Raw genomic sequence first — 27,413 nt, forward strand, 5'->3', positions numbered from 1 at the left:
TCCAAATATGAAAACACATGAAACAGAAACTAAATCTAAGTACATTTTTTTGGGTGACACAGGATTGCCCTTATGCCTCTAGATGCTCCTACATCATAAGGAGTGTCTTCCGTAAGTTCCAACACTCCCTCTTCTCCTGCTGTTGTTCAACATTATTATTTCCCTAAATAAGTTGGTTTTGGAGGGATTCCAACTTCTTCTCAGTTGATTTCTTGTCTTTGGAAATGTTCCCAAATGAGGATTTGCTCCATCTCTACACTTATTTTTGGATTTTTTCAAGTTTTCTAGTGATACAAAACATGATCATTCCCTCAACCTGATCCTTCTGCTACCATGCAATACAATTTATAAATTCAATGTGTGAATACCACATGATTTCATACCTGAAAGGCCTCCATCTATTAGGTTGATTCTCCAACAAAGAAAACACTAGCATATAATGATCTAAAATGGTGCTTGACTCTGCCTTTAAGGTAGAATTTTGAAGAATGTCACAACTAGAAGAAATAAGATCCCTATCAAGTCTAACCTAAATCAAAATTTTCCCCAATTTATTATTAGATGAAGTGAACATAAGACCCTGAAGATCAATATAAATCAAGTCATTCCTTCTAATAAATCCCTCTAAATATTGCATACTATCATAAAAGTCTTTCAAACCCCTAGTTTCTCTGATAGGTAGAGAGGGGTGTTAAAATCCCCCATACACAAAATTCTTTCTCATCTCATAGTGTCAACAACTATAGTAGCATCATCCTAGAAAACTAATCTACATTTCTAATGTTGGGGGCATAGAAGTGGTGTAAGAAACATCCCTAAACATGGTTTTTTTATGTGATTAGGGGTTGTTTAGGTGTGAGTGTTTATTCAATAAATTCTACATGTCCTTGGAAGATAACTACATTTGTAAGAGTTAAAATGCTCACTAGGTCTTCATTATTCAAAAAATTGTTCATTGAGCCAAATTTTCTCAATATGTAAAATATAGGAAGGGATGAGTAAGGAGGGCCTTTGAATAGCCAAATAGGTCCTAGGTGGACCCATTTGGCCACAAAGTCTTCTGAGCAAAAAGTTTCTCCTAAACTGCAAAATTGCAAAAATATTGCTTCAGCAACTTTTGCAATGTTTTCGAGAAATTGCATTTATCAATTTTGTAGGTTATAACTATGTAGTCTTGGGTATATGATTAGGTTAGGTTATATTTTGATGGTTTGGAAGAATTAACTTGAGACAATATTGTATGAACACCTCTATAGGGTTTGTTTGTGTTTTCATGTAGTAGTATGGCCTTGTACATATTGGAACAGTAGATCCAATTCATGTTTTTCATATATTAGGTTTTACTAATTCTTTTCCATATTTATTTTGGTACTTCAATTCTAGGGTTAGCAAGTTACAACCTTTTTTCTACTATCTAGTATGTGTATTAGTTCACAATGTTGTTTGCATAACATGTATCTAAACTAATTAGCCCATGGTGAAAAATGTATGATACCAAGCGGGGTGATAGGTTAGAAGATGTATGTAATGTTTCCTTTTTTTCACTTTTTTTATGGGATTCCAAGTCAAGAATTAAAGTCCTAGGCTGACTGTTACAAATTAGTGAGCCAGGACATTTTAACAAATGTCAATGTAGGGCACAACCATGGTTGTGTTGAGGAAAACCAATGCCTTCATAGAAGACCTAGGATGTTAGGTTAAATTTGAAAAAGGAATGGAGGCTTCTTGTAAATTTTGAGGAGTTGAGGAGATTTTTGTTTGCTGATTCAATAGAGGCCTAATGTTAAGGCTGAAAACTAGGGCTTGGCACTAATTAGGCTTGTTGGTGTCATGGAGCCTTTCAAGTTTGGATTTTTGGTATGCTAGAAGATAGCTACCATATTCCTAAGTTGGTTTTGGGGGTTGATTGGAGAACATAGATGAATGGAGGAAACACGGGGTCATTAGACCTAATAGACAATAGGCCTATTTACCCTATGTGAAGTGTTTGGAACTTCCTAGTAGTTTATTGTGACTAGAAGTAGCAAGTGAGGCAAGGAAGGATATGGAGAGTATATACATGGTTAGTAGACCCCATGGTAGTGGAAGGTTAAGATCATAAGAAGGGGCTTGGGGTATAGGAGGGGACTAGTTGAACTAGTGCCTGAGAAGTGAGTGAAGTCCACATCAAATCAAATATTGGGTATGTGTAGGATCATGATCAACCAAACCATGTCCTTAAGTGGCAATAACAAATAAACAAATTAGGGTTATATGTCAACTTTCCATGTAATTTTAAACTTGTTATGTACTTTAACTATAAAAAGGTTGATAGAAAAGAATCTCTAGGACATTTGATTTAATTTCTTAACCACTAGGCCTTATCTAAAAAATAAAAATTGATTGCTCAAAAATTAGAATTTTAATGCAATAGTACAAAAAGGACAAAAATAAGTAGACATATGTCTAACCACTTTAATCAAAATAAACTGAAAATATTTTTTAATAAATTTTTGGATATAAGAATTAGACTCATTCAAGGATGTGGCACATATTCTCTGGTATTTTTATTCTAAATAATTAATTAATTATTGATTTTCTACTATAGTATTTTTGGAATAAGAGAACTCTCATGTCTAACCACCTTAAATAATTCAAAACTTTGCAATATTTAATTTGTTTTTCCCTTATAGTAAAAGAAGCATAGAATGTGGTGCATCTTTTGGATTTTAAAAATGTTATAACATTTGCAAGTTATAGTTGTTTATAACCAATATGTCAATCAACACTTTAAATAACTCCATTAGAAAATAAGAAATAATTTTTTATTGAACTCATAATTTGAGAAGAATTGAATTTATGGAAATCTAAGAACATTTTTAAGAAACCCTTTTTGTTGCAACAAATTTGGGTGAAATGTTTTTTCAGCTACATGTTTGAAGTTAAAAAACAAAAAAGAACAAGCTAAAAACACATTTTTGAGACATTTTTAAAGTTTCCCATGTAGGGTTGCTATCAAAAGATATGATAGGCCTTGTGTAGGTATTAGTTTTTTGGTTTGGTACTAGATGGGTGGGAAAAAAAAGTTGGAATATATTTTGAAATGTTTTGAGGAATTTCATAACTATATAATTTTTAGGCCGCCACCTTTTGGCACACCATGATCTTGCACATACATCCCTATTCCTAGGAGATAATTTGGTAGAGAAGCCTTGGAGGCTTATATTGGTGATAATGGAAAGAACAAGAATGTTTGGAAGATTCAAAGTTGAACCTTAACTAAAGGTTGTTTAGTTGGAACCTTAAGCCCTCTATATCAAGAAGTTGAAAGATTCCAACTATCAACATCCTAGAGGCGAAACACATGACCAAAAAATGGGGATTAATATAGGTGACGATTCCACCACCTTTTATAGGCTCCATATCATGTAAATTCTAGTATAAGTGCCATTAACCTCACTGTAAGAAAATTTAGCCCTTGGCCAAATGTAAATAACAACCCTAGAGAAAACTTTCTTAGTCATTTTAACTTCCTACAAAAGAATCAAGTCAGACTTAAGCTCTATGATCTTTTGTTTTATTTCATATTGTTTCTTGGGGCTATTTAGCCCTCTCACATTCAAGATATGAACTTCATCTTTTATGATATTAAGTTTCTTTCAAGGTTTTTTGTTTCCTCTATGCTATATCATTCTCTATTTAATTTTGATGTATGTTCCTGGTCAAATGTCTCCCACATGTTGTGGATACCGTTACATCTATTTGATATCCTCCTCTAGTCTTATGCTTTAAGACCATCTATTAAACATAATTGTTGAGAAGGTCAACAGTACTTGGAACTGAGACAACCAAGGTGTCATCAATGAGCGGTGATCCATTCCCTAAGAGAAGGGATGACCAATATGGACTAGCACTCCTATCAACACCCATCACTTTATTCATCTATCCTTCCCTAGGTTGAAACAATTGGAGAGCAAGTGCGTCAAAAATTTCCCCCTCTTCATGGTCAACTTCATCATTCCTAATAGTTTGGACTTCTTTACCTTGTCCAATGATGTCCTCCTTCATAGGGGTTCTAATCTTCTCACCATATTTTCTAGGGGTTTCAAACAAGTCTTGAGAGGCCACTACACATGTTTCATTCATGCCTATTAGTTCCTCATTCATTAGGCTTTTGGTTGTTTTAGCCATCTTAGTAGTTTTCAAGATTTGGACCACCACCATACCCAATGAGGACACTTTGTCTTTAAGTTTCTCCCTCTTCAGACAATCCAAAACCAAATGAGCAAACATGTTACACTTTTGGAAAAAGGGGGTTGTATCCTCAGAGACTATCAATTGTGACCATTTGCATCATTTATTTTTAGGTCAACCATTTTTGGCAAGGGTTTGTTCATTTCTACATTGATATAGAGTCTAGCTAAGCCTAGTTTAGTTCTAGAGCTGGTCAAATTATCCATTTTGATGAACTGACCAAAGGTGTGACCAATCCATCTAAACACCCACTCATCCCAAAACTATAAAGGGAGACCATGAAACCTTATCTAGACTGGAGCATACCTGTAGAGGTCCCTCTCCTAGTTGAATCCAAGTTTTCATTTCACCATTAGTAAGTGGTGTTTGCCAAAACTCTAGGAGACCACCATGACCAATTCACTATCATTTTCTACAATGAATCTAAATAGGAAGAAGGGGCCAATCATCATAGAAATGGACACTAAACCCAATAGCTTCCACTTCATACAACACTATTTCCTTACCATATCAACCATGGTTCAAAAGGACATGAACTTTCCAACAAGACAATGGATAAAACCCGAGGCTATTGAATCACCTGCTAAATTTGGTAGAGCAAACCTAGAGAGATCATGAGTTTTATATCAAAGTCCACATAAAACTTATATCTAATAATAATGCCCAACCAATTTAACTTAGGGGATACCATCAATATACACATCAACAAGAGACCATTCAGGGGTTTGGGGCCAAAACGAGAACAATCATCAAGGACAGTGCAAGATTTTGTTAGAGGAATTTCTTCCCAATGCAAGTCACAAACATTTTGGGCCTTAGCGAATAAAGCCAGTTCTAGATCCGAACACACATGCCCCAACTTCAATGAGGGTGGGGTGTTAGGTGGCTGAGACCATCTCCCTAAAGTCTAAGAGGGCATAGAGCTTGGGAGGAAGCCAAGAGTAGGAAAGGAGTTACAAAGTATCTTTATAGAGTTTTCAAAATAAAATCGTGACATGGTATTTCACAATGATGAATCATTATTGTATAATCATTATTGAAAATTAAATGTGACATTCAATTATACAATATACATTTATGCATTAAACTAACCATTTTAATCATATTAACTAGTGCACCACATAGTTTTATTAAACATAAATTAAGGTAATTTACCTTAATTTTTCCTTTCCTCAATGTTCAAACTAAAATTGACAAGGTCAAAGTTGATGAGATCACCCGATGTAGGAGCATCCTAGGCTTTCTTGTGATCCTACTTGTTGAGGGTATTTGGCTTTGGAGTTGTGGACTTAGTCACCAAAGGATTTTTTCTTAGTCATTGTTAAAAGTAGTGTTAATTGAAGTATTTAGTCATTGAAGGGGCTTAGTAACTAAAGAGCTTGGCAGATACTATTGCTCAACACTCACTATTGTGCGCAACATGTATTAGTTGCTCGATATGTATTGGTTACTTGGCATGTGTTGACTACTCAACATGTGTTGGTTACTTGGCAATGCTTGGGAATTTGCCGAAACTCGACAATGTGTTAGTGCCGACTAGAGTTCTTGGTGCATTGGTGTGTGATCATGATGTGACTCAATCTGAGAGTTTGTGTGGACCTATGAGTGATCTTGATTATCTCTTGTATGTGCATTTAATATGTGTTGTAAACTTGGGGCTTGTCCTAAATATTTTTGTGTAGTTATCACATGTTAACTTCAGGTTAACACTAGGGTGAAAATTTTGTATTTAATTTTTTTTGTGAGCCAACTTGTGGCTTAAATATACATTTAATGCAAGAGGTTTTATTTAATTTTTAATTACTAGGCTAACTTGTGGCTTAGTTGGGTATAAATAAGGAGTCTTGTAGAGTCTTTAGATATTATCATCCAACTTGGAGAAGGAGATGAAATGGAGAAGTGAACTTTGAAGAGCTAGTAGTTGTCGCTTGGAAAGCAAGGAGATTACTTGGTGGTCTTGCAAGCACATGTTGAGATCTTCCTTGGAAGTTTCTAGTAGAGTGCAGATCTAGTCTAGCTAAGATTAGTGTTGTGAGTTGGATCTTGTGGGATCTAGCAAAACTATTATTATATTTGTTTTTGTATTTGGCCCTAACCAAGAAGACCTTACAACCAAGCATATTTCAGGTAAATAGTTATTTTATAAAGTGTTGTGATTTGGTATTAGATCTTGCATTGTTGTTATCTTGTGTTGTGTTTCTACTATGTGTTACTATTGGGGGCTAGGACATCTCCTTTGGGAATTCTCCTAGCTTGCACCAAATCAAGTGGTATTAGAGTGAAGGCTTTTCCTAACTATCTAGATAGATTACTGAAGCTAAGGCAATTTGCACCATGATCATGGGTTGGAGTAAGTTGACTTGGTGGAGCATATTGATCTTTTGGATTTGTGGATCTTTTCCTTAGGATTTGTGAAAATATTGAAAGATTCCTCCAAGAAGATTGAACCCTAGGGTGAGTGATAATCTTAGTCATATTGTGGGAGAATAGATTTTAGAGAAGATGAGGGGTAAGTGCACCAAGTTATGGTGTGAAAAAGATGACACCCTTTTTTTTCTAGCTTTAGAGAGCATGAAAATGCTACAACATGTACACACTATAGTACATATGTGCTATATTGTGTACATGCTTTTCGAAAGAAAACATATGTATAAATGGGCTGCGAACCTGCAGTCCATTCATTTTTTCTTCATGTTGCAAGTTCTTCTCCTTATGTCAAGTACACAAATTGAGGAAACTGATAATTTTTGCCACCCGCCTGCTCAATATGCCTCCTCATCATCAAAGTTTGAGATTGCAATCATGCTATATGTTGTCTAGCATTGTTTTTGCACTGTTTCATATGTTTTTGTATTATTTTGTAGGTTTTTTCCAATTTTGCTTTAAATTTTTTTACTCATTTAGATTTCAATTGGTTTCTTATCCAGAAATGTGAATAATGAACTAGCAAATCCCCAATAAGATCAAAACCAAAACCCTCAACAAGATCCAAATTAAAACCCTCAACAAGATGATAATTAGAACCCTCCACAACAAGAACAAGAAATTTCACAACTTGCACTAATTGGAAGACCTCCTCCTAGCACACAAGAAAACATAATAAATAAAATATAAAGAGACAAAAATAAATTTGAAGCACTCATTGGTAGGTTGAATGCTTATAGACAAAAAAATCCAATGAGAGGTCAATTGACATCCTCCCTTGAGTCCATTATGACCCATGTAGCCTTTGTTAGTGATCAGTTGGATATTTGGCAAGTTAAGAAGGATGAACAAAAAAGATATTATGCAAAAAAATTATCATATTAAGATGTATATATATATATATATATATATATATATATATATATATATATATATATATATATATGAAACGGTAACATTTGTGTATTGTATAGAAAGCTTGGTGAAGAAAATATTGTTAGAGAGACAACTAAACGGTTCCCCATCCATTGATGCATACACGATGGTATTAGAAATAATTTTTAAGATAGATGGTGGATAGTTTTTGATGCCCCTCCCTGCAATAATCATGAGGTCCCAATGTATTTCTCAAATAAATTGTATTGTGAGTTTTTCCTTGGGGAGATCCCCAATTATTTTGATATATTAAAATCTCAAGGTAGAGGTGAGGGGTCATCATTTGAGAGGTCGAGGGCACGTCATGACCCTAATGTAGTTAGGGAACCTATTGTCAAGCCATAGGGTGAGCATGTGATTATCCCTTCAGTTGTGAAGGAACATGTAGAGGAAAACACTTTAGGGACTATTAATGCTTTGATGCAAACCTTTATTCATTGTATCTTTCTATTAGTTGAGGAGGAGTCTTCTATGCATCGTAGTCAGATGTGCACATCATGTGGATCCTTATGCACATTTGGAAGTCATGCTAAAGATAGTGTGGATGATGGGCTAGTCACTGATCAATTCCTAAATGAGACATTTTTCATTGATACATAGGTAAATTACAATTATAGTAAAATAATTTGATCACATTTCATATTTATAGTGAATGAATAATTAACTAGCATGTATTGACATTGTTCAAAATTTAGGGTTAGAGTGTTGGTAGCCCTAGTAGTGATCCCTCAACCCTAATTTTTGTCGTATTGATGAGTCTGGAGGTATGTATCGACTTAATCATTTAAATTAATACATATATTTATTAATTAATCATATGAAAGATTGAAAAAAAAAAATTATGCATGTGCATCAGTTCTCTACTAGACCATCGACATTCACTAGGGGCTTTGAGCCTAGGCACGATACAAGCTTTGTAGAGGTACATTTGTTTCATATTAGTTTAATTCATTTGATTATATTTGTTTCATGTTTCATGTTACATGTTGTAGACACCTAAAAACCTTTAGAAAATAAAGTATTTTTATTTTCTGAAAAAGTCCTGATGACATCATCATTTATTAATTAATTAATTATTTAATTATTTAATTAATCTTTATGCCATTAAATCCCTTTATCTTAATTAAAAATATTTAATTAAGGAATCCCTCCCAAAAATGTTTAAATCTTATTTAAACATTATTTCCTTATTTATTAATTATTTAATTAATAAATTGACCAAAAATCCTAAAATAAATTAAAAAATTATTTTTTGCCCAAAAATTGGCCAATTTCCTTATGACAAATAACCTCTTCCAAAATCTTCTAATCCTTCTTTAATTTCAATTAAAGGCTAATCTCATCATTTCCTACCCCTAACCCCAACTCAAAATATTTAATTAAAATTAAATATTAATCCTCATGTTTATTAAAAAAGTTTTAATAAATATCTCCTCAACCCAAACCCTTGAAATAAATAAAACTTTATTTATTTCCTAAAAATCTAATTTATCCTCACCCTAAGAAGTTCTAGACTCTTCTAGAAAGTCTTCATCCTCATCCTAGGAAATTCTAGACTATTCTAGAAAGTCTTTATCCTCATCCAAAATCTAGACTCTTCTAGAAGATGTCTTTAAACCTAATCCTAATCCCCTCCTAACCTTGTCACATTCCCTAAACATGGGTTAAAACTTACTAACCCAAGCCAAAGTTAACAAATATCTCTTCCTTCACCCACCCTCATTAAATGCCATCCACTTGCCTATCCTTAAGCTAATCCTAAACCATCCTAATCCATCCTCTAATCATTTGCACAAGCCTAAACAAGCTTAAAACATTTCTAATCAAGTCCAAGTCGAATTTGCTCTCATCACCCTCAAAATATCTCAACCATAAAACTTTATGAAGTCCACTAGGTCATAAATGACTCTTACAAGCCCTTTTATTGCTCTTACAAGTCATTATGAGGGTCTTTATGAAGATTTTATCTCTTGAGCCTCCTTTGTTGACTCATCCTTGCCCTTTCCTCCATCCTCTCACCATGTGACATGTGTCACTCCTTGATTGGCTATAAGGAAGCACAATCCATGTGCTCTCCTCTCATGCAATCTGAGCCTTCCATAAGCTTTTTCCCATCCTTGCATCTTAGCCCTCAATCCCTCAAGCCTCTTGCCTATAAATTGGATCCTTCCCCTTTGCAAAATAACACAATCCATGAAGTAAAGTTATAATGCTATTTTGAGAGCCAAATCCATACTAAAGCCATCTATCCACACCAAAAATCCACAATCATCCATTGAAGCCCTTTTTGAAGCATAAAGCTTGAGCATACATCCTATCTATTTAGACAAAGCTACTCAACAAGAGAGCTTCTTATTGAGAGAGCCCATTAATGGCTCATATTCTCAATTAAGAGCTCATCTTAGTCTATCTTGAAGTTTATGAATTTTGTTTAGTTTGTAGAAGCTTTATTTAAATTTCGTTTCTATTAGCATACTAACATTTCTCATATACACATGTAACGTGTATTGTATGACATCCAACTCTTGACATCTGAGACTCCTCCTCATCTTTGGCAATCCATTGATTGTGGAGTGGCTATAGCTATGGCTAGTTCAAAGCAATTGACTGAGGTATGAAAGAATTTTCTTAGTTTTATTTTTTGTTTATAATAGTTAGTATCAAAATTTCTAATGTTATTTATAAGTGGTTATATTGATTGAATTTTTGTAGGGTCTTGTTACACTCGGTCATCCATGAGCCTTTAAGGTGGACTTGCAGAGAAACTATTTGATGGTGGTAAGAAAATAATTAATTTTGTGTGTACACATATTTGATTTTAATTTATAATAATTATAGATTCATATCTTAATCGACCAGAGGTATCTTCTATTCTAATTGAGGATACTCGAGAAGTCAACATTGGTTCTTCAGAGATCCCCAGACTTGTTCACATTGCTGCGTCCCTATCACAAGACCAAGCTGACCTCCTCTTTGAGGTCTTAAGAGAGAATATTGGCCGATTTGCATGGTCATATCAGGACATGCCAGCACTTGATCCAAAGCTTGTAGTTCATCATCTTGCAGTTGATCCAAAGATCAAGCCCGTCAGACAAAAGCTTAGAAAAATGCACCCCAAGGTGGCATTATTGGTCAAAGCTGAATTAGAAAGAATGCTAGCTGCTAAGGTTATCCAAACTATCGACTACTCAGAGTGGATCTCCAACATGGTCCCTGTCACTAAACCTTCTGGTGACATCAGAATCTGCACTGATTTTAGAGATCTTAACAAAGCTTGTCCAAAAGATGATTTTCCCTTGCCCAACATAGATATGATTGTAGATCTTACAGCTGGACATGAAATTTTGTCCCTCATGGATGGATTTTCTGGGTATAATCAAATCAAGATTGCAGAAGAGGATCAGCATAAGACAGCATTCACTACCCCTTGGGGAACCTTTTGCTACAACATGATGCCTTTTGGCCTAAAGAATGCTGGGGCTACCTATCAAAGAGCTATGACAGCCATTTTTCATGATCTCATCCATAGCATTTTGGAGGATTATGTGGATGATATCTTGGTCAAGTCTCATACCTTCATGGATCATCTTGCTGACCTGGAGAAAGTCTTTGATAGGTTAGCCAAATATCATCTCATGCTGAATCCCAAGAAATGTGTCTTTGGGGTCACATCTGGCAAGCTTCTAGGTTTCATAGTTTCTAAACGAGGTATAGAGATTGACCCCAAGAAGGTCAAGGCTATCTTAGACATGCCTCCTCCCCAAACACTGCGACAACTTTGCTCTCTTCAAGGAAAGCTCCAATCTGTTCGGCGCTTCATCTCCCAGCTTGCAGATAAGTGTACACCATTTTCACATTTACTGAAGAAGGATGAAAACTTCAAGTGGGATCCTTTATGTCAACGCAGCTTCGACCATCTCAAGCAATATCTCATCAATCCCCCTATCTTGGTTCCACCAGTTCCTGGTCGTCCCCTGATTTTGTACATATCAGCAACACCTACTGCTTTAGGGGCACTTCTAGCACAGCTTGATGACTACAACAGAGAAAGAGCCATCTACTACATCAGTAGAACCCTAGTTGGTTATGAACTCAATTACACTCCTATGGAAAAAGCTTGTTTGGCAGTTGTTTTCTCAACTCAAAAACTTCGCCATTACATGCTAAGTCATACCATCCAACTAGTCTCCAAGATTGACCCTCTCAAGTATATGCTCTCTAGAACAGCACTTACAGGCCGTTTGGCCAAATGGGTTATGCTCCTTAGTGAATTTGACATCCAGTATGTGGATAGAAAGGCAATCAAAGGGCAAGCTATAGCAGATCACCTAGCTGATGCACCTCTAATAGATGTTTATCCGTTGATCACAGAATTTCCAGATGAGCATATCTGTCTAATTGAAGAACAACCCCCATGGAAACTTTATTTTGATGGCTCATACACATCTCATGGATCAGGGGCAGGAATATTGTTGGTCACACCTCAAGGAGATTACATTCCAAAAGCCTTCAAGCTACAATTCCCTAGCACCAACAATATAGCTGAATATGAGGCCCTCATAGCAGGATTAAAGATAGCTGTAGAATGGAACATTGTTGAGCTACAAATCTTTGGCGATTCTCAGCTCATCATCAAGCAAGCCCTAAATGAATATCAAACCAAAGATGAAAAGCTATTACCCTACAAAGAGCTAGTTGATAAGCTAACCCAACATTTTACAAAGCTTCAGTTTACACAAGTGCCTTGAATACAGAACAAAGCAGCAGATGCTATGGCTACTATAGGCTCGCTCTTGGAAATTCCCCAAGCAGCTACACAATATGAGTTTTTAGTGGAGCAGCTCCTCACACCCGCCTATGCGAATGAGGATTCAAACCGTGTTTGTATCTTGGTTGGTCCCCAATCCCCTTGGTACCATGAGATTCATGCTTACCTTAACGATGGTATCATATCCCCTCACCTCACACGTACCCAACGCCAGAACCTCATCCGAAAATCATCCCGCTATGTTATCATAGCCAATACCCTATATCGTCGGGGTTATCACGATACTCTCTCTCGATGTTTAGACCAAAATGAGGCCGTGATGGTGTTAAAGGAAGTACACTCTGGACTTTGCGGTGCCCACACGAGTGGTATTGTCCTAGCACGACAAATCCTTAGAGCAGGCTACTATTGGCCTACCATTGAAGAAGACTCCTGTGACTTTCTCAGAAAGTGTCTCCCATGTCAGCAGCATGCAAATCTTGTGCACGCTCCGGCACAGGATCTACAGCCTATTGCACCACCTTGGCCTTTCGCTTGTTGGGGCCTTGACCTAGTTGGAACTATCACACCCCTCTCATCTGATGGACATAAATGGATAATAACAGCTACAGACTATTTCACTAAATGGGTGGAAGCAGTCCCCCTAGTCTCAGCTATAGGAGTTCAGGTCTCCAAGTTCATCTTGTACCACATTGTTTGCCGCTTCGGCATCCCATCCACCATCTTCACCGACCACAGAGGTACCTTTGAAAATCTCAACATGGAAGAATTATGCACTTCCCTCCGCATCCATCACCGCTTTTCTAGCCCATATTTCCCACAAGGTAACGGCCAGGCAGAGGCAACTAACAAAACCCTCCTCAAAATTCTAAAGAAAGTTGTCAATGATTCCGGCTGTGATTGGCACCTACAAATAAATCCAGCCTTATGGGCCTATCGAACTTCCTTCCGTACATCCACAGGCACAACTCCATACTCCCTAGTCTATGGTGCCGAAGCGGTACTACCTATAGAGGTTGAACTTCCCTCCTTGCGCATATCTTTGCAAGGGCAAATATCAGATGAAGAATATAGAGTAGCTCGACTCACCCAGCTAGATCTCTTAGACGAGAAGCGGCAACAAGCCTATGATCATCTCATAGTCTATCAAACTCGTCTCAAAAGAAATTTCAACAAGAAGGTGCTTCCACGACACTTTCAGCCAGGTGACATGGTCCTCAAAGAAAACATGAAAGTCCAAGTAGATCGAGAAAAGAAAGGCAAGTTTGAACCTACATGGCTTGGTCCTTATGTTGTCACTGCTTCCTTTGGCTCTGGAGCTTATCAGCTATCTACACCAGAAGGAGAACTCTTGAATGATCCTACTAACATCAGTCATCTCAAGAAGTTCTATGCTTGAAGATCCTTGGTATACCTAGCTTTTGAAAAATACACAAGAAAAAAATAGTAAAGAGAAATAAGCGTCCAATGGTGAAAACTTGGCAATTCAAGCACCTTGGATAGGTACCTTGGTGAAAACCTGGTAATTCAGGCGCCTTGTGTACTAAAGACTAATCCATTATCTATCACTATCCTATCCCTCATCCATTTACCCACCATCCCATAAGACACACTTGCTTGTTCCTTTGGTGTTCCAACCAAATATCCAAAATCTGATGAAGCTTGTAAATACCTCCTGTACAGCTTGTAAATCTTGTACCAAAGCTTGTATTATACCTTGTAAATCTTGTACCATACCTTGTCTATCCAAATCTTGTCCAAGGTTTGTACCATATTCCAGCCTATAAATAATCCTGTATCCTAGCTTGTATACTATCACGTGCACACACAAAAATCCATTTTCCTTAAGCTTTTCGCAAACCATCTACCTATCCACCTATCACCTATTATAGACATCCCATCCTTCACAAACATTTCCATCTCAAAAAAAACCAAAACATGAACAAACTTGTACATTTGTAACATATCTTGGTCCATCAGCTTGTACATCCTCTTTAACTTAGTACCATTGTATCTATCCAGCGTTCATGTCAGTTTGTCCTTGATCAGCATCTTGCACCCATCACACATCTTGGTTAGCTATTCCAATGCATCCTTTAGCTAGATTTCCTGTCACCAAAGTGTTATCTTTCTTAGTTCAGCTTGCCAGATGCATCACTCATCCAAATCCACTAGCTTCGGTGCTCTCCAATAGGTCCTTGCAGGATATAGCTTTCCTCATGTCTGATCTTGGTCCGTTAGTGCCTTGTCCTACCCATCTCATTGGCAAACGACTCTCTTTTGGATTTTCACTTTCTTTTGATTTGGGATCTTCCCTTTTGGGTCTTGAAGTATCTTTTCCAAGCAATCTCCTTGTTCCCTCCTCAAGGTTGCCACGATCTTCCATATCATGGTATACTGCGAATGGGGCAATTAGAGTGTAAGGTCTTGATCAGGTCTTTCGTTTGTTTTTCTTTTCTGCTTGTGGGTTCTCCAGTGTCGTTTCCACGCTGCTTCCTCTAGGATTCATGTGTGATGCTGGGGAAATCCTTGTGTGTTTGTTTTGAGTTAGTTTGTTAGTCCTTTGGACGGTTGGTGAAAAGGCCTTGATGTTCTTGGTAACCTTGGCAATTAACCAATAGTCCTATAGCAAATCTAGTGCTCAACTACATGGTGGTACTTCTCTTTGAAGTATCCCCTGCTCAAAAAGCTTCAATGGTTTTCCTTCATCTCCATTATCCCCCACCCATATCCAGCATCTGTCTCTCCTACCCCAGCTGATGCATCAGTATCTCTTTGAATCACTCATCACTCTTAGCTTTAGGGATCCACAATCCTAGTCTTAGGGATCCACCAATCCAAATCAACCCACCAAGCCTCATCTTTCGAGATCCACAATCCTAGTCCTAGGGATCTCCGAAACCCATCTTCCGCCAATCTAACTCTTTGAAATCCTGTTCCATCAGCTTTATAATCCCCTCATCCATCTCCCTATCTTGGATTCCTTTTTATAGCGCTCTGCTCCTTCATCCTCCATCTTCCCTAAGGTCTTAAGCTTGCTTCCTCTTGTGCATCTGATTCTCCTTTATCATTCTCCCATAGTGAGAGTTTGAGCTAATTCAGCCCCTTCTCTTTGCCAATCTGAGTTTCCTTGCTCATCCTAGATTCTTGTACTTTTTCAAGAAGCCACCAAGCCTCGCTTTCTCTCCCCACTGCCTTCTTGAGGGGGCATCTCATAGTCCATTCTCTCCTCTTCTGCTCTAGCCTTGGGCATCTTATTTTCTTATCTTTGATGTCATGCCACTTGCGGCATCACATCAAAGAGGGGCAAAATGTAGACACCTAAAAACCTTTAGAAAATAAAGTATTTTTATTTTCTGAAAAAGTCCTGATGACATCATCATTTATTAATTAATTAATTATTTAATTAATTAATTAATCTTTATGCCATTAAATCCCTTTATCTTAATTAAAAATATTTAATTAAGGAATCCCTCCCAAAAATGTTTAAATCTTATTTAAACATTATTTCCTTATTTATTAATTATTTAATTAATAAATTGACCAAAAATCCTAAAATAAATTAAAAAATTATTTTTTGCCCAAAAATTGGCCAATTTCCTTATGACCAATAACCTCTTCCAAAATCTTCTAATCCTTCTTTAATTTCAATTAAAGGCTAATCTCATCATTTCCTACCCCTAACCCCAACTCAAAATATTTAATTAAAATTAAATATTAATCCTCATGTTTATTAAAAAAGTTTTAATAAATATCTCCTCAACCCAAACCCTTGAAATAAATAAAACTTTATTTATTTCCTAAAAATCTAATTTATCCTCACCCTAAGAAGTTCTAGACTCTTCTAGAAAGTCTTCATCCTCATCCTAGGAAATTCTAGACTATTCTAGAAAGTCTTTATCCTCATCCAAAATCTAGACTCTTTTAGAAGATGTCTTTAAACCTAATCCTAATCCCCTCCTAACCTTGTCACATTCCCTAAACATGGGTTAAAACTTACTAACCCAAGCCAAAGTTAACAAATATCTCTTCCTTCACCCACCCTCATTAAATGCCATCCACTTGCCTATCCTTAAGCTAATCCTAAACCATCCTAATCCATCCTCTAATCATTTGCACAAGCCTAAACAAGCTTAAAACATTTCTAATCAAGTCCAAGTCGAATTTTCTCTCATCACCCTCAAAATATCTCAACCATAAAACTTTATGAAGTCCACTAGGTCATAAATGACTCTTACAAGCCCTTTTATTGCTCTTACAAGTCATTATGAGGGTCTTTATGAAGATTTTATCTCTTGAGCCTCCTTTGTTGACTCATCCTTGCCCTTTCCTCCATCCTCTCACCATGTGACATGTGTCACTCCTTGATTGGCTATAAGGAAGCACAATCCATGTGCTCTCCTCTCATGCAATCTGAGCCTTCCATAAGCTTTTTCCCATCCTTGCATCTTAGCCCTCAATCCCTCAAGCCTCTTGCCTATAAATTGGATCCTTCCCCTTTGCAAAATAACACAATCCATGAAGTAAAGTTATAATGCTATTTTGAGAGCCAAATCCATACTAAAGCCATCTATCCACACCAAAAATCCACAATCATCCATTGAAGCCCTTTTTGAAGCATAAAGCTTGAGCATACATCCTATCTATTTAGACAAAGCTACTCAACAAGAGAGCTTCTTATTGAGAGAGCTCATTAATGGCTCATATTCTCAATTAAGAGCTCATCTTAGTCTATCTTGAAGTTTATGAATTTTGTTTAGTTTGTAGAAGCTTTATTTAAATTTGGTTTCTATTAGCATACTAACATTTCTCATATACACATGTAACGTGTATTGTATGACATCCAACTCTTGACATCTGAGACTCCTCCTCATCTTTGGCAATCCATTGATTGTGGAGTGGCTATAGCTATGGCTAGTTCAAAGCAATTGACTGAGGTATGAAAGAATTTTCTTAGTTTTATTTTTTGTTTATAATAGTTAGTATCAAAATTTCTAATGTTATTTATAAGTGGTTATATTGATTGAATTTTTGTAGGGTCTTGTTACACTCGGTCATCCATGAGCCTTTAAGGTGGACTTGCAGAGAAACTATTTGATGGTGGTAAGAAAATAATTAATTTTGTGTGTACACATATTTGATTTTAATTTATAATAATTATAGATTCATATCTACTTTTTTTGTATCAGCTTGAGTTAGAGAAGAGCCTAAACAAGAGGATGAGCAAGTGTGTTAGGAAGACCCCATCATCCCCATCATCTCCCTCCACACAATGACTGAAGACCTCTAGAGATATGTTTCCTTTCCTTTAGGGGAAGGAGAAGATATATTTGATATTCACACATGTATAGCCATCAATGGACACATATGTTGGATTTTATGTCAGCGGACATATTCAATATACATTTGATGTATATATGATATTTTTTTTTTGATGTATGACATATATTTGATGCATGACATTATTAGACTTACTACATTATTGGTTAATATATGATATGTTTGTTCATGTATGATATAATTGGCTATCATAATATATTATGTGTTTGTTAATGTATGACATTATTGGTTATCATTTTATATTATATGTTTTTTCATGTATGACATTATTGGTTATCATAATATATTATATGTTTTTTCATGTATGACATTATAAATTATCATAATATATTATATGTTCATTCATGTATGAAATTATTGATTATCATAATATATTATGAGGTTGCATGGGTACTTGTACCCACACCCTTGGTACTCCTACACACATACCCAAGTACTAGGTACACATATCCAAACTATTGGGTACTCGGTGGAGAGAATCATAGCTAAGGACCTTGATTGATATTTTTGATTATTTTTTGGGTTTTTTTATTTTTGTATCGGCTCATTGTCTATCAAGCTTAATTTGATATCTAATCAGTTCAAAATTTTGATATAATATTGATTAACAATAAACTTTATCACTGTTCAAGAATAATTTTATCATTTTCAATATGTCATCATCATATGATTTATGATCTTGTTCATGTTTAAAGTTTTCCTTCTATGTTATTTATTTATCAAGCTTAATTCAATACCTAATCAGTTTGAAACTTTGATATAATATTGATCAACAATAAATTGTATCAGTGTTAAAGCCAGATATTTATCATTTGCAATATATCATTTTCATATGATTTATGATCTTCTTGTTCATGTTTAAAGTCTACCTTCTATGTTAAGAATCTAAACATTTATCATAAATTATTATTACAAACATATAACAAATCTAAAACTAAAAATAATACATTACATTTGCAAACTTTATCACTATTCTTGATTTGAAAAATCATTATCATGACTCATAAATTTAGGTTTTCTATAAATATGTTCCCTAGTCATCAAAATGCCTCAATTTTGATCTTCTTGATTTTATGGTTATGTGTGAAATACATCCCATTTTGATCATTAAAATGATTATTTTATCTTTGAGTTTTTGTGAATTTTTGAATCTTCCTATCTCTGGCTTGTTCCTAGCTCTGCCTAGCACTTGAAATTTTCAAAATTTGGCTTCTGAGCCCCAAGTTATCATAGGTTAATGGAGAGACCCGAATTACGCATTTTCAAGTTTATCATTAACCATTAACCTCTCAAACAGGTTAATGATAACTTTCAAATTACGTATTTTAGAGGAGGTTAATTAACCTCTCCAAAAACACATATTCATTAACCTCTCAAAAAGGTTAATCATAAGATTCAAATTATGTATTTTGGAGGAGGTTAATTAACCTCTCCAAAAATGTGTATTTCTTAACCTCTTTGCGATGGTTATTAACCTGTTTGAAAATTTCTCTAACCTATTTGAAACTCTCCATGAGAAGTTGGATATGTGAATGGCTTTTCTTTTTTTGTGTACTGGGAGGTGATCTAAATTGTATAAACAATATGTAAATTCCTTAGGCTTGAATATAGTGAGATAATATTATTCAAGCACTTATTAAAGTTAGTATTTTACATTTGTTGGAGTTTCAACCTATGGTTGTATGCATTCACAGTTGGTTTTTTAGAGTGTTGTGACATGTACAAATGAGTGCATATTTCAGTCCATGTGAGCAAGGGAAAGATACTACAATGGCTTTTGCTTCCATCAATGGAAATCCAGAAGTCCTATACTAGTTGCTCAAAACTATGAATCAAACAGAGGCCCAACAATTTACAAATTTTCTCAAGTCTTTGGAAGTACATACAGACAAGTCATCAGTGCTACTCCCTATAAGGGGCTCAATAGAGGAATGGGCATAGTGGTTGCAGGTTCTCTTGCTATATTGGTTAGTCATATTGTAGAGTTGGCTGGTGTAGTTGGAGATCCTATCATTATTGCTCTTTCTTGTTTCATCATTGGAGCAAGTGCAACATTCTTTCATTTCTTCCCCAAGATAGAGAGAAAACATGACTATGGGTTGTTGATTTTCATACTCAATTTCAACATGATAATAGTTTCTAGATATAGAGTTGACAATATATTTTTTATTTGTTGCCAATGTCTTTACACAATGGCAATTGGGTTCAGCACAACCCTCCTTATCAACCTCTGTGTTTCTCTTGCTTGGGTAGGAGAGGATCTTCACCACTCCATTGTTAAGAGATTTCATTCTTTAGCAGATTCCCTTGAAGGATGCATGATGGAGTACATAAAAAGATACGAGAATTGTAAGATGAATGAGGGAGAATCAATCAAAAGTATAGAAGACACAAAGTTGAAGGGATGTAATGATGTCTTGGAGTCTAAAACTAGTGAAGAATCCTTGGAAAATTTTTCATGTTGGGAACCAACCCATGGCAAGTTTAGATTTAGGAATCCATGGAAGCAATATGTGAAAGTAGGAGGCATGCTTCATCACATGGCTTATTGTGTGCTCACCTTGCATGATTGAATTCACTCCCCACATGAGAAATCCAACTTTAGCCAATTTGAATTTACAAAGCCATGGTTTTATAAAGTGGGCATGAAGGCAACGAAAGTTATGCATGAATTGGGTCAGAGCATAAAATGCATGAAGAAATGTCCTCCTACAAAATCCATGATGGAGAATTTGAAAGTTGCAATTGAGGAGCTCAATTCCTTAGTCTATAGTGAGCATAAAATATGGCATCTTATCAATCTAGATGAAAAGCTCACAAGTACTATGAAAATCACTAATTTAACTAGAAACCCAAGCGGGCATTACGAAAAATTAGTGCATATTAGCATTACAATACCTCACCTTAATGAATCAGAGAAGAGAAATGGTGATATGAAGATGCAGTGTGAAAGTACATGCAATGTGGCAAAAGGTGGTGAACCATTTGCCTCCTTTCCTTCACTTGTGATTGAGATTGTAGGTAGATTGGAGCATCTTGTAAAGAGTATACATGAACTTGCGAAGGTTGCTATGTTTGAACTTTAGCTCATATATAATCTAGGAGTGAGTTAAATAATGGACAAATCATATATATAGTTGTTATTATAAATATACATAATGTGATTAAATAAAACTCAATATTTTATTCCCGCATTGAAAAAGCTCTTGTCTATATTTGATCAACATTCCTTGGAAAATAAGATTTCTAAGATTCGAAATAAGTTTGGAGACATTTTTGTTGAGGCAATTGAAAGAGGGTATGCTCAAATTGTACAAGATTTATTAAAATTGAGAGATTATGTTGAACAACTCACCAAAAATGTCTATCTGGAGGTTGCAAAAGGGGCCGTGCATAAGGCTATCTACAATGCCTATTTGATTTTTCAAATTTATTAAAGGAAAAAGTTGGTAATGAGCTCCAACAAGAAAAATATGGAAAGCCATTGTTCCATTATGCAACCGATTCTAGAAATGAAAAAGTCTTCCAATTTCTTGTGAGACACATGGAGATGTGTACAGAGAGAACAAAAGGGACAAATGGGGAAGAAGCCTTCTTGACTAGGTAGTACTCAGTGGACGAGCCAACTTTTGTAAGGATTGGGTAGCTAAGTGGCAGTTAAAAGTATATGCCAAGGATAGTTTTGGCCAGATTTCTTTACATTTGGAAGCTCAAAGAAGAAGGGGAACCTTGTTGCAAATTATTTAGTAACATCCTCTTTTGTGCACTTAATCTATTAGAGGGATCAATAAGAATTGATTATTCAATCATCTTCTCAAAATATCTAAGGTTCAAGTTTTAGGGCATATAGGTTAATTTAGTTGAGGTTAATTAACCTCACCCAAATCACGTAGTTAAGGAAAGGTCTATATAAGGACTCCTTATGGGCTTTGAAAGGAGAAGGGGACTTTTTAGTTTTAAAAATAAGGGAACGCTATGCTGAAATTTTTATCTAGACATAAATTTTGGAAAGTACGTAGACATTTTGTCTCTGAAATCAAAAAATCTCTATTATCTTCTTGGTGCAAGGAAATGAAATGAGATGTGCTTTGAGTTTCTTATTCTAAAATCAAATTTTTTATCTACTATAGTAAAAATTCTCATGGTATTGTGCGAGTGTTTATGATTAATGAATATGTTTTGTAATACTGGTTTCTTTCAAGTATAGTTCTTGATCACCTTTGTTATCATTCTTGTTTACCTAAGAAGGTTGTGAGGCCATGTTGTGCATTCATCGTGAATTCCTTTCTCTTGATCTTTGAAGTTTTAGATTCTTTATTTGAAAACCCCTTAAAAATTATATCATATGAGGGAACTGCCCTCTAAACATAGAGGAAGGCTACATATCAAGGGCCTATCCAACTATTTTGAATGATTTCTCACATACTCTGTTGGGCAAATTCTACTGTGACAAATATATTTACCAATAGATTGTTGGTGACTCCATTGGGGATCAAATGAGAAATATTAATCAGTTTCCTATGATGAAATGACATGATGTTGCCACATGAGAATGTGCTTCCAATTCTCCAACCAAACCTTGGCTTCCAAGACACCTAGGAGGATATTATTTCAGATTTGAACACTCTATCCTAGAGCTGTAGATGAAGTGCTCAATAATACCATCTGGTGAATCAAGTTTTCGAAGAAGAAGAAGATTTTGAGAAAATTTTGTCAAGAGCTCCTATTGGTCACAATGTTGTAATTGTTGAAAGAATAGTAGTTATCCCAAGAAGAAACAAGCAAAATCTTGGTCATATCCAAAACCAAGTGCACAATAATCAATAACATAGTTGATAAAAGGTACCTTCCCTGGAATGAAGTTTGGTGACTCTATTTTAAAAATTGATTATCGATGACTCTATTTGAAGGTGGTAATTCAAAATCATGGTTTGGTACAAGGGAAAAGTTGAAAGTGATAGTGATAGTCACAGTGATGATGAATAATTTCAATATCCTAAGAAACAGATTCTTGATGAGCCTCTGTAAGTTGAATTCTTAAAGAATTTCTATGGTGGCAGGGGGCTAGAACATAAAATGGTTTATCCCCATTTACTTCAAGTTTTTGAAAATATTGAAGAAGAGGATGGAAAGGATTATGGTTTTCTTTTTCGTGATCAAGGATTCTTTTTGGAAACAGATTCAGCATATAAAGATAAAGAAGGCTTTGCTGAAAAATGTGTTTCACCTAAATCAGCAATGAAGAATACTAAAAATGTCTCTCATGCACCTGTATCTCAGAAAAATCAGATTGATCCTAAGCAGGCAAGCTTCTTGAAATTTTTTTATGGTGGACAGAAACTAGACCCAGAGGGATTCATCCATCTTTGCTCCAAACTTTGCTAAAGATGGATGAAGAAAATGGTAAAGATAATCAGTTTTTCTCTCATAGACCCAAATCATTTTCAGAAGTAAGTTCCATATGTGAGCATAAGGAAGAACTTGATAATAAAAGTGATTCTTGTCAATTAAAGATGGATAGTGGTGGTCAAAAAGGTGTCTGCATGCTTGCACTTATTTCTCATCAAGTTCATACTTCCATTGATCCCAATCTGGTTAAATTTTTAAAAAGCTTCTATGGAAATGCATGCCTGGATCCTAACAAAGTACATCCTTCTTTACTTCAAATGTTGTGAGAACTTGAGAAAGAAGACACATGTAAGAATTATTTTCTTGATAAGAGAACATCACCAAATCCAAATGTCTCATCTAAATCTTCATGCATGGAAGAAGACAAAGATTCTATGTCTAATCAAGGAGATGGTCGAGAAATGGTGCCTATAAAAGAAGAAGGGTTTGCTAATGTATTAAGGCATGACTATGAAGATTTCAAAATTTAGGAGAAATTATTCAATCAGCTTAATCCTAATGAGAAAGAAAAAAAAATATCAAAATCTCAAGAAACTATGCAAAATATGGTTGAAGATGAGGAAAATGTGAATCAAGGTGAATTTCATACTACTTTTATTCCTACTTGGTGCCTGGATGCTTCAGATGATGACTTCCTATGTGGAGAAAATCTTCCTAATCACCCTTCCATGATCATTCAAGATGATGAATATATTGATGACATCAATACTTCAAATGTTATGAAACAATTTGAAATGACTACCATTGACGAAGATAAAAGCATCAATGAACTTCTACAAATATCTACTTTCCCTGAGGAAATGGAGACCTTTACATTTGATGATATTGATGAACTTGTGATTAGAAGATCAATTGATGAAAAGGTTAAAAATCATCTTTTAGGAGAAGAAGATGAACTATATAATCTTCATTCTTTATCATACATGCCAACTTTTACATTTCATGAAAGATGTATTGGAGAAAAATCAGTGATTCATAAGGACATAAATGTCATTGAACATTTTGAAAATCAAATTTGTATGAATATGTCAACAAGTTCTTCTAATCAAATGGAAGTGGAATTAAAATCCTATAGATCATTCAAAGGACAAAGAAATCCTCTTTTTGAGCCTTCTCATCAAATAGGAGATTCTATGTCTAAGAAATTTTATGAGGAGAATAATGATGATCAAATGAGTAATGAGTTAGTAGGTGATCTCATGGAAGAATTTAATGAAGGCAACTCTAATGATTTTTTTATCCGAAGTTTGTGCTCAAAAGATTTGGATGGTAATTTCCTCTATGGAGAAAGTGTTTACTTTAATCCTTTGTTTCTAGATGAAATCATTTCTATTGATACTTCTCAAATAGGTTTTCAAGGACAAGGTTCAATGGCTATAACTCCATAGATTACTTCACTCCATAGATTGTATGAAGGAAATCCAATATGAAGTTTGGTATCTTCTCATCTTAACCATAAGAAGACACTTCAGATGGGAAATTTTGATATTAATGGGATGAAGAATGAAGTTATGGCCTGCAATGTTGAAGATGGTACCCATGTAACTTAGAAGTGCCTAAAAATTCAAGATGTTCTTTTAGAAGATAAGGAAGAAGAAATGGATCATGAGAAGATTCAATATAATATGGATGTACATGCTTGTTGGAATAATTTTATAGAAGATTCAACCATGATCATGCCAATGGAAAAGTAGGAGCATCTAGTGTCAAAAATGATTTCAAGACTCCATGATGATCGATCACTAGAAATTCAACTAGAAGGCTTGCCAAGTAAAGGAGAAGATCAGAGATGCATTCTTAAACCTAATAATCTTATACTCGAACACTTTGAAAATGAAGTTATCAATGCCATGCCACAAGAGCCAAAGTCAATTTTGAAGTCTGAGATTTTTTATGAAGCCTGGTTATTTGGATATGTTCTTTCATCCAGAGATGTGGGGTGTGCTATGAATTTCAAAGTTATAATTCAAGTAGCACACTTATCTTTGAACCCATGGAAGCTTAATAATTGTCACATTGGTATACCATGGTATTTATTTTCCTCAACTAGTGAATGGATTTACATGATTATACCTTGAGTCACTAGAGGTAGGAAAACCTACCTTGTATATAGTCTAGTTAGGAGTTTTTGCTGTGCCTAGTTTTCTTTCAGTTGTCTAGTTTTGGGTGCTAGTTTCCTCTCTTTTGTAAATTGTGTATATGAGAATTGTTAGTATGCTAATAGAAACCAAATTTAAATAAAGCTTCTACAAACTAAAAAAAATTCATAAACTTCAAGATAGACTAAGATGAGCTCTCAATTGAGAATATGAGCCATTAATGGACTCTCTCAATGAGAAGCTCTCTTGTTGAGTGGCTTTATCTAAATGGATAGGATGTATGCTCAATATGCTTCCAAAGGCTTCAATGGATGATTGTGGATTTTTGGTGTGGATAGATGGCTTTAGTATGGATTTGGCTCTCAAAATAGCATTAAAAGTTTACTTCATGGATTGTGTTATTTTGCAAAGGGGAAGGATCCAATTTATAGGCAAGAGGCTTGAGGGATTGAGGGCTAAGATGCAAGGATGGGAAAAAGCTCATGGAGGGCTTAGATTGCATGAGAGGAGAGCACATGGATTGTGCTTCCTTATAGCCAATCAAGGAGTGACACATGTCACATGGTGAGAGGATGGAGGAAAGGGCAAGGATGAGTCAACAAAGGAGGCTCAAGAGATAAAATCTTCATAAAGACCCTCATAATGACTTGTAAGAGCAATAAAAGGGCTTGTAAGAGTCATTTATGACCTAGTGGACTTCATAAAGTTTTATGGTTGAGATATTTTGAGGGTGATGAGAGAAATTTCGACTTGGGCTTGATTAGGAAGGTTCTAAGCTTGCTTAGGCTTGTGCAAATGATTAGAGGATGGATTAGGATGGTTTAGGATTAGCTTAAGGATAGGCAAGTGGATGGCATTTAATGAGGGTGGGTGAAGGAGGAGATATTTGTTAACTTTGGCTTGGGTTAGTACGTTTTAACCCATGTTTAGGGAATGTGACAAGGTTAGGAGGGGATTAGGATTAGGTTTAAAGACATCTTCTAGAAGAGTCTAGACTTTGGATGAGGATAAAGACTTTCTAGAATAGTCTAGAATTTCCTAGGATGAGGATGAAGACTTTCTAGAAGAGTCTAGAACTTCTTAGGATGAGGATAAATTAGATTTTTAGGAAATAAATAAAGTTTTATTTATTTCAAGGGTTTGGGTTGAGGAGATATTTATTAAAACTTTTTTAATAAACATGAGGATTAATATTTAATCTTAATTAAATATTTTGAGTTGGGATTAGGGGTAGGAAATGATGGGATTAGCCTTTAATTAAAATTAAAGAAGGATTAGAAGATTTTGGAAGAGGTTATTGGTCATAAGGAAATTGGCCAAGTTTTGGGCAAAAAATAAATTTTTTATTTATTTTAGGATTTTTGGTCAATTTATTAATTAAATAATTAATAAATAAAGAAATAATGTTTAAATAAGATTTAAACATTTTTGGGAGGGATTCCTTAATTAAATATTTTTAATTAAGATAAAGGGATTTAATGGCATAAAAATTAATTTATTAATTAATTAATTAATTAATTAATAAATGATGATGTCATCAGGACTTTTTCAGAAAATAAAAATACTTTATTTTCTAAAGGTTTTTAGGTGTCTACATTTTGCCCCTCTTTGATGTGATGCCGCAAGTGGCATGGCATCAAAGATAAGAAAATAAGATGCCCAAGGCTAGAGCAGAAGAGGAGAGAATGGACTGTGAGATGCCCCCTCAAGAAGGCAGCGGGGAGAGAAAGTGAGGCTCGATGGCTTCTTGAAATGTACAAGAATCTCGGATGAGCAAGGAAACTCAGATTGGCAAAGAGAAGGGGCTAAATTAGCTCAAACTCTCACTATGGGAGAATGATAAAGGAGAATCAGATGCACAAGAGGAAGCAAGCTTAAGACTTTAGGGAAGGTGGAGGATGAAGGAGCAGAGCGCTATAAAAAGGAATCCAGGATAGGGAGATGGATGAGGGGATTATAAAGCTCATGCAATAGGATTTCAAAGAGTCAGATTGGTGGAAGATGGGTTTCGGAGATCCCTAGGACTAGGATTGTGGATCTCGAAAGATGAGGCTTGGTGGATTGATTTGGATTGGTGGATCCCTAAGACTAGGATTGTGGATCCCTAAAGCTAAGAGTGATGAGTAATTCAAAGAGATACTGATGCATAAGCTGGGGTAGGAGAGATGGATGTTGGATATGGATGGGGGATAATGGAGATGAAG

General features: G+C 35.4%; 1 pseudogene; it reads left to right on the forward strand.

The window, feature by feature from the left end:
* The window catches only part of LOC149528010 (aluminum-activated malate transporter 13-like), a 34,939-nt pseudogene extending 14,152 nt beyond the window's left edge, over nucleotides 1-20,787 (forward strand).
* Nucleotides 20,788-27,413: the final 6,626 nt, after the last annotated feature.

This window comes from Cupressus sempervirens, chromosome 11 (assembly GCF_028749045.1).
Source record: "Cupressus sempervirens isolate cs-2001-9-10 chromosome 11, ASM2874904v1, whole genome shotgun sequence".
NCBI classification, from domain to species: domain Eukaryota; kingdom Viridiplantae; phylum Streptophyta; class Pinopsida; order Cupressales; family Cupressaceae; genus Cupressus; species Cupressus sempervirens.